Source organism: Mandrillus leucophaeus, unplaced genomic scaffold (genome assembly GCF_000951045.1).
Source record: "Mandrillus leucophaeus isolate KB7577 unplaced genomic scaffold, Mleu.le_1.0 Scaffold269, whole genome shotgun sequence".
NCBI classification, from domain to species: domain Eukaryota; kingdom Metazoa; phylum Chordata; class Mammalia; order Primates; family Cercopithecidae; genus Mandrillus; species Mandrillus leucophaeus.
The window spans coordinates 1,494,077-1,503,248 of NW_012102798.1; positions in this window are offsets into that span (position 1 = coordinate 1,494,077).

A 9,172-nucleotide genomic window follows, 5' to 3' on the forward strand; every position below is an offset into this window, starting at 1 on the left:
AAAGAAAGAAAGAAAGAAAGAAAGAAAGAAAGAAAGAAAGAAAGAAAGAAAGAAAGAAAGAAAGGAAAGAAAAGAGGAAGAGAAGAGAAAAGAAAAGAAAAGAAAAGAAAAGAAAAGAAAAGAAAAAAAAGAAAAAGCAAGGTATGTCTCTATTATGATCCCCATAATCCTTTCTAATCCCTTTCCTCTCTTACTGAGACAACGATAGCAAAAACTAATACTGGAGTATAGGTGTAAATAGGAGGATGTTTCAGCCCTGCCTTGATTATTTCTTCCATCCCTGGCTTTCCTGACAGTTTCTAAGTCATGAAAGTAAACCTTATGTTATTTCAAATTAAGCAAATTCCTATCTTACTTTCAAACTTGCTTTTATTCACCTGCTTTAGGTACAACTTCAAGCAGAAACTCTGAAAACATATATAGAAGAATATGTAACAAGAGATAAAAAATGGCATCTATCTCAATCTTTCCCTAAATAAACTGCAAATTTTACTTAGCACGACTGCAAGCACAGTGCTGGGCACATTAAAGACACATAATCACTTGTAAAATGATTGATCACTAACCTCTAGACCTTTAATTACCTTAGTTCCAACAGTTTACAATAAATTACCAACTCCCACAAGAGTAGGGTTTCACAAAACTAAAGCAATTCATCTCTGTTAAGATTTTGAGATTAAAAAAAAACATTCTTTGAATTTAAGCTCTTTTCAGTAACAAAATAAACTTCAAACTATACATAAAACCTATCAAGAAGCTCTGAACCTCACTATCTTGATTCTTTGATACATATCTTGACAAAATCTAGATCAATTTAATAGATCAGAACATAAAAGTTTATTCTCTTCTTTCATCAACTATATAAATTCTATGGTGTTAGTTGCTACAGCAAAAACTGTCTCAGAAATCCTTAAAGTTAGAAGTTACTTCAATTCCATCATATGCAAAGGCGGAAAGGTGGCTTCACTCTTTCTTTGGTGTTGATCTTCCCTCTCATTTTTCTCTTCAAAACTGGGATTCTCTTCAATTTTGGAACTCTCAGTTCCTAAAGCAAGATTTCCTAGAATGTCAACATCTGACAGTATTTTTCACATTAGGCAAGCTTGTTTTCATCACAAAGATCATAATTACAGAAGAGATCACTAAAATCTATTTATAAGAAAATGCTTATAAGAATAAAAAGGCATACAATTGATCATTACAAGAGCTGTAAGCTTTGGTTTCATTTTTAAGTCCCTACTCTAAATAGGTGCAAGTCTATAAAGGAAGGTGGCTATAGATTTATCATACTCATTTTTTTTTTCCTAAAATCTGTACTGAAGTGATCATATCAATTTCTTTATTGAAGAACTTTGAAGAAAAAAAATTGCATCACAAAATTATAACTAATTTGGGCAAAAGCATTATTCCACTTTGGCAAATAATTAAAAAGCTCCATATAATGCTTTTCTAGGTTGCATAACTGAGATAATAAGTAGAGAAATGTAAAGTGAAATTTAAAAGCCTCAAGGAAGGGCCTTATCCAAAGAAAGTTCATCCACACAGTCTGAAATTATCCTTTTCTCATTCCCTGTAGGTTTAGGTATAAGGTCCGATGGGATTGTAGCAGTGTGGGCCTGAGAGGAGGATGAGGAATAAACACCAAGGCAGGCTGTGGGTACCTCATACTTGGCTCCAATTGGCCTCATTAGCTCCATTAGCTCACAGAGTAAATCTTTCCTATGGTACGTAGTAATAGGAAGCCCCAAGCAGGCAATACCTGAAGCCAGAAAGGGAGAAACATCATAGTTTAAAGTAAGTGATTCATTCGGAGACCTCTTGAGCCAACAAATGTTGGGTCCAAGGAATAAAATATGTTGCTTTGTGGGAAGAGACTGGCAGGGACTAACTGTAGCCATGCAGAGTATCAGAGACTCAGGTTAATATAGTTTGGGTGGGAAGCAGAGACCCAAGATTAGTAAGAAATTGGAGTGCCTTGAGATAGTGGCTCAGTTTGCTGACCAGGGGAGATTGTAATTCAAACAGTATACCAGATGATGTTAGATATGCCTCCCAGAGCTTCACTTTTCCTCACGTGTAAAAAGGGAATAATAAATGTTCCTCTTTCATAGGGATTGGTGAGGGGACCTACCCATCAAAAAGTAGAGAGAGGCAAATAGCTATTTCTCTGTTTGAATATGTGTGGTTATAAAAACAGTTATATAAGTGGGAAACAAGGATTTGAATGGAAAGAATATAAGAGCAATAAGTTTTCAATGGCAATAAGAAGAGATAGGAATCACTGGTAACTAATAAGCAGAAGCAATGGGAATTGAACTCAGGATCCTATTCACATGATTCAGAAGTCCATTATTATGCATTCCTATTTATGTACGTCCATGTATCTACCATTTTATTTACTGAGTGCTTACTATGTGTCAGGCACTGTGCTAAGCACTTTACATGAAATATCTCATTTAATCTCACCAGTACTCTGTGAGTAAGGTACTGTAGTCATATCCATTTTACCAGTGAGATAACTAAGGCTAATTTAGGACAAACTAAAGTAAGGGAAGGAAACAGATCAAACTAACAGACTTAGATTCATTAATATTGAATGATATAGGTAGAAATAGCTTGCATGGACTATCTATTAGTTCCCTGAAAACCAAATAGATCGTGACATCAATTATGATTTGAATCTAGCTCAAGATAGCATCACAATGGGATCATGCCAAGTATCATGGAATTCGGTGTAAACAGTGGCCGTTCAAAGGCAGCAAAGCGTCAAGAACTGCCAAAGAATGGACATTAGGCTGCTGACTTGAGAGGGGCAGCCTAGGAGACTGCCCCTCTATGGGCAGACTGGGAGGGAGGTCCTGTTATGAGTATCATGCTCCAGGAAGAGTTCTTGTTTTTCCTACGGATGACACAAGGTTAGGGCAGTATAAAAATATTGAAAAAAGAAGCCAATTTAAAGGCATTGAGCCTTTATGACATACCAAGTTCTTTACTAGCTTTGAATATATTATCCCAGGCAATCTTCCCAATAATGACATATATTATGATGCCTATTTTATTAAAGAAGAAGCTAAAGATTTGAGAGAATAATCCCTATTCCAGGGTTACAGAGCTAGAAAATGCCAGAGCCAGGACTCAAACATGGGGTCTGCGTAACTTCCCTCCTAATGTTGCCACAGAAACAGATGTTAAAAAAAAAAAAAAAAAAGCATCTTAGAAGATATAACACTGAATACAAAAATAGACATTGTAAGGCTGTCATACCAAAATGGTATGAAGGAGGCATGAAATCTGAAGCTCATGCCCAAAGTGCAACAATAATAATAGTAGCAATAGTGATGATAATAGCAGCTGTATAAGTCCGTTCTTGCACTGCTATAAAGAAATACCTGAGACTGGTTAATTGATAAAGAAAAGAAGTTTAGTTGGCTTATGGTTCCACAGGCTGTACAGGAAACACAATGCTGGCATCTACTCAACTTCTGGGGAAGCCTGAGGAAACTTACAAACACTGTGAAAGGCAGAAGGGGAGTGAGTACTTCACATGGCCAGAGCAGGAGGAAGAGAGAGAGCTGGGAGGTGCCACACACTTTTAAGTCAACCAGATCTTGTGAGAACTCTATCACAAAAACAGCATCAAATGGATGGTGCTAATCCATTCATGAAGGAGCCACTGCCATGATCCAATCACCTGCCACCAGGCCCCGCCTCCAACACTGGACATTACAATTAGACACGACATTTGAAGGAGGACACAGATTCAAACCATATAAGCAGTTAACATATATTGAACACTTTCTAGGTGCCAGACATCATTCAAACCATTATATATGTTTAACTCATTAACTTTTCAGAACAACTCTAGGAGATAGATACTACTATTGTCCCCATTTTACAGTTGAATAAACACATACAGAGAGGTTAAATACCTTACCCAAGCAGCAGAGCTAGTATGGGAAACTGGAATTCAAGACATGGTTCAAGGAAACTCCTAAAAAGATAATTCTAACTGTATGATTGTAAATTACACTGATACAGCAGAAAAAAAAAATACAAGTGAATACCTAAATAAGCTAGGGTAGCTGTCCAGGGTTATGGATGACATGAGAAAAGTATACTTCTTTAAGTCCTATTTTGTTTCTGTCCTTCCTGTCAAAGAGAATTATTTTCAAGCTCAAAAGGGTAAGAAATGACCATTGCTAAGAAGTAACTAAAGCCCAGGGTGGTTAAAGAGATTGTTTAAGAAAAAAATAAATAAACCAGCACTCTAATGTTTTCAATGGTTTTTGGTCTCCTGGGATGTATTAATTAAATACAAGAATGTATACAACTGATGAACCTATATTAGTGATCTTCGAGGAATTGTGCAGAATGATTGAAATCCTGGAAGATAGCTACAGACACGTGCCTTGTTTTTCTGCTTTTTGAAGAAGGGAAAGAAGGAAGATTCCTCAATCAAATATAGGCAAAGAGCCTCCATTGTACTCTTGACCCTTTATAATTCATTCTCCTCACACAACAGACTCTGAATACTATAAATCAGACCACGAAACCCTGCTTCTTTCTACAACCCCAATTACACCTATAATATAGTTTACCATCTTTGCCATTGCTACTATGACCTTACCTGCCTCCCTCTTAAACTCCATTACGTATTATTGTCTCCCATTATTAACTATGCTCCAGTTATATTGATCTATTTTCTGTTCCTTGAACACTACAAGATTGTTCCTACCTCAGGGACTTTGCATTGCTGTTATCTTTGTCTGGATATTTGCCTACATGTTTGCAAACAAAATTCTTGTTAATCAGATCTCAGCTAAAATGTCATTATTTAATAGAGATCTTCTCTAACCTATCTAGTGTTTCTGACCATCTAGTGTTACTGCTTTGCCCCAACTCCAGACATTTCCTTATGTTATTGTTTTCAGAGCATTTACCATCATCTGAAATTATCATACTTGTGTGTTTATTGTCTGACTCCTTCACTAGTACATAAGTTTTATATGAGCAAAGACCTTGATAGTCTTGTTCACTATTTTAACCCTAGTGCTTAGAATACTTCCTCACACACAGCAGGAACTAAATAACTCTTGATTGAATAAATGATTAAATATTTGACTCATGATCAAGATTCTAGAATAGATTATTAAAAGAATTGTTCATGAGCACCTACAAATGTAAGTGATGATTAATGCAAACTAGTTTCATTTCCTTCAATGATATGGCTGATAGTATTGAAAATCAAAGAAATGTAATGTGAACACACACGCAGGCGTTTGACAAGATTTTCTATGACAGCCATTCATTCAAGATGGAGAGACATTGACTGGAAACCATTTAAATAGATTTTTTAAGTGAATAAATGACCATAGCCAGACTGTTTTGATGTCCTGTTATAGCAGGAGTCTCTATATTATTTGGCTCATGCATACCTTTAAGAATATGATGAAAGCTATGGAGCTTTTTCCAGAAAAAAAAAATGTATATATTTTGCAGAAAATTCATCAAGCTTCTATAGAATCTGAGATTCTATTCATGGATCCCAGGTTAAGATCCATTGTGCTAAAATATTTCCAATGGGAAATTTTATGGCTCTTTTATGTTCAATAATTTTCCCAATTCTCTAGATAAAGAAAGAGAAGACTGACTTGTCATATTTGGAGATGGCAGAAGATGAGACAGCTATAAGATATATTAGAAATCATAACTAAAGTTTTCAAAAGAACATGAGGAGCTGTTTGCAATGAATAGTACCTAATAGGAGATTTAAATTAGGGTTTCAGTCAATAGTAAGTTTGACTTAAGGTAACATTGTGATGATGTCACCAAAAGCAACTAATTTGATGTTAGGCTGCAAGCACAGAACAAAGCATGTGACAGCACTATGCAGTGACTGCAGCATACTCTGAGTACATACAGTATTCTAGGTGCTACCCTTTCAGAAGTATACGGGTAAATATATTCATAAGCACTTCACAGGGATAGTAGAGAAACATGAAATCAAGTCTTGCAGCAACCATTGGTTGAAATGGAAATACTGAGCTGAGAGTAAAGAAGATTTTCGTGGAGAAGAAACCTTGTCAAACGTTAACTGATTCTAAACATTTGAAAGGCCTTAAAGTGGAAAAAAAAAAGATGTATTCTACATGGTTATAAGTCATAAATCTAGGATCAAAGGTTATAAACACACATTTTACTTTAACGTCAAGAAGCACCTTCTAAATAATGAAAGCATCCCAAAGATACAACGGACTGCCTTAAGCACTAGAGCGTCCATCTTCTCACTAATTCTGGTAAAGCCGAGGCTCCATAATCAATTGGCAGTGATGCTCTAGAGGAGACTCAAGCATCAGACAGGAGGCTGGAAACTAGATAACTGTGAAAGTTCCTTCCTACACCAAAACCAAGAGTCTCTGAGTCTAGGAACCAAACAAATTAGGTAATTGTAAAGAAAAGTGCTCCAAAGTCATCTATGTGAACTCCATACTCAACCTATTTAGAAGTCACTGAGAATCTTTTAGTCACTCAAGTTTAGTATATTATGGAAACCAATCATCTTTAAACCTATTCAAGATTTTAACTTCTTAAAATTTTTTATCCATACCCAATATATTGGAAATGATCTTTTCATTTAAACATAAAAATATTCAGATATCTTCATATCACAAACAAAAGAATTGCATATGGTAACGTTGGAAACAAAATTAAGCAAAAAATATCTACTTTTTCCCAAAAGGCATGGCTGCTGACAATTTGATAGGTTTGGAGAGAGGGGGAGTACTAAGACGAATTCGATCCTACCACAGCTGCAACAATTTTTGGCAGGTAAAGTTCTGATTCTAAATTGTAAAAATGCCTCATTTCTATTACAAGATCATCTAAATATGTCACCCAGCAACAGCAAGCAGATCCACTTAGTTGTGGACATTGCAGTGGTCTGGTACATTTACTATTACGAGGACAGAACTCGCACAAAATTGCTTTCTAAATGTCATCCATTTAATAAACAAGAATGTCAAGGCATGCAAAACACTCACCATTTCTGTAAACAGAGTGAATCTTGAGAGGGAGAGAAGGAAGAAAGGAAAGACTAGATAGGATGCAAATAGAAGAAAGTAAGGAAGAAAGTAGAGGAAGGAGAGTGTAAGATGAATATGCATTGACTATCTATTAGTTCTATGCTTGGTGATTTCACATATATTATTAACTCTTCCCCACAAGTGAAGCAGAAATAATTGTCCTCAGTTTTAGAGACAAAGTAGCATGATTAAAGTAGTGAAGTAACTTGCCCAAGGTCCACAGTTAAATAACGGCTAAACATGGATCATCTCTCTGACTCCAAAGGCCATAATCTTTCCACTAACAGAACACTGCACCTACAATAAGTGTGGAGTTTAGGAATTTTTAGAAGGCCTAGTATTTAGTAATCTTCGCTGACTTTCAAACATCTTCAGCATAGGAAGCCCTTGCCCCTCCTTACTTCTCCAGATTCACCTTTCATTACCCCACCCATCAAACTCTACTGGCCAGCCACATTGAATATCTTGTAGGTTCCCAAAATCCTCCAGGTCGTCTTAGCCTCTTTGCTTTGTGAATTCTTCTCTTTGATTTCTTTCTTCACCTGCTGCCCAGCTCTTGTTTTTTTGTTTGTTTGTTTGTTTGTTTGAAGATTAAGTCAAGCCCAACTAACCTCTCCAGAAAGTCTTCCTTGTCCACCTCAGATAGGTAGCTGCCTTGCCTCTGCTATTCCTTACTACCTTGAGTATATTTTGATCACATCCTCAAACAGGCTGTATTGTTTGCTCATCTCTCTCTCACCCACTTGACAACAACGTCTCCAAAACAAGAACTGGGACTCATTTTCGCATTGCATTTCTAACATCTAGAATAGTTGTTAGAGTGTAGCAAGCACTTATAAATTCTGAAACAATGAATGAATGAACAAACAGCAAAAACAATGAAAACGAAATGAAAAAATGAGGTCTGTAAGTCCAATGTAGTAATAGGTAGACACATTGCATGTGATCCTAAGTAAAGTTCAGAGATAAAGTTTTACAATATATCAGGGAATGCTCTGGTCAACCAGGACACCACATTTTCCCTTTGTTAAAAGAAGAGCCACATTTTTCAACTAGATTTGGACCTTTTCTAAGTTGTCCTTCTCCCTCACTACCAAAGTTGGTGCACTAAATAAGAAGTGGTCCATTCCCTTAAATATCAGCATCTACATCTAGGTTCTAAGCAATTTAGAAGCAGAGATCCTGGCAGCTGCATCCTTGGTCCATCTCTCCACTGAGAGAGACAGATGTAACTTTTTGTTTACACTCCAGAAATGAGCAGATGTTTGCTTGCTTTCCCTGATGTATATGCCCTCTGCTCCATGGCAGCCGTTGGATTGCCTTGTCTTGCTTCCAACTGTTTTCCTAGCTTCCTTTCCCTCTTGATCCAGAGACAAAAATAGAAAGAAACAAAGAAATAAGCCACATATATCATTTTTCAATTTTCTTGTGTGAAACCCTGTGACTGCTTCATTTCAATCAGAAGGAAATTAGTTCTTTGCCCTTTGAAGTGAGCTGAATCACTCATAATTTGAAAACAATGCAACTGTGGAGAGACAGAGTAGTGCCTACAAAGGAATGCATGTAAGATGACCTGGGTTCTTTCTAGTCCTAGCTGTACCACCAGCCAACTATGTGACCTTGGACAAGCCACTTAACCTCCCCAGGCTTTGGTTTCTTCATCTGTAAAATTAGGAGATTGAGCTATATGATCCTTAAAGTCTCTTTCACTCTTAAATTATGTTTTGGACACACAAGCATAGAAATAAAGTGGTTTCACCATAGTACAGAACCCTACATTTTAAAGAATTACTGACTCACTCTAGGTCCAAATCTATAAGCCTATTCTCACTCTTCCATCCCTCTGTCTTTCTGGTTGAATGCATGTTTCTCTTCAACATGCGATTCGAATTCAAATATAATATTCTCAGTGTGATAAAAGGGCATTGTTGGAGCTTGTAGCCTTGGTACTCTGGTCTAAATGTCCCAGACTGGCATCTGAAGACCCTCATTTCCTCTGTACATGCCATTGTGCTGATCATATGGGACAGTCCACATTCTTTTTTTTTTTTTTTTTTGAGATGGAGTCTCGCTCTGTCACCCAGGCTGGA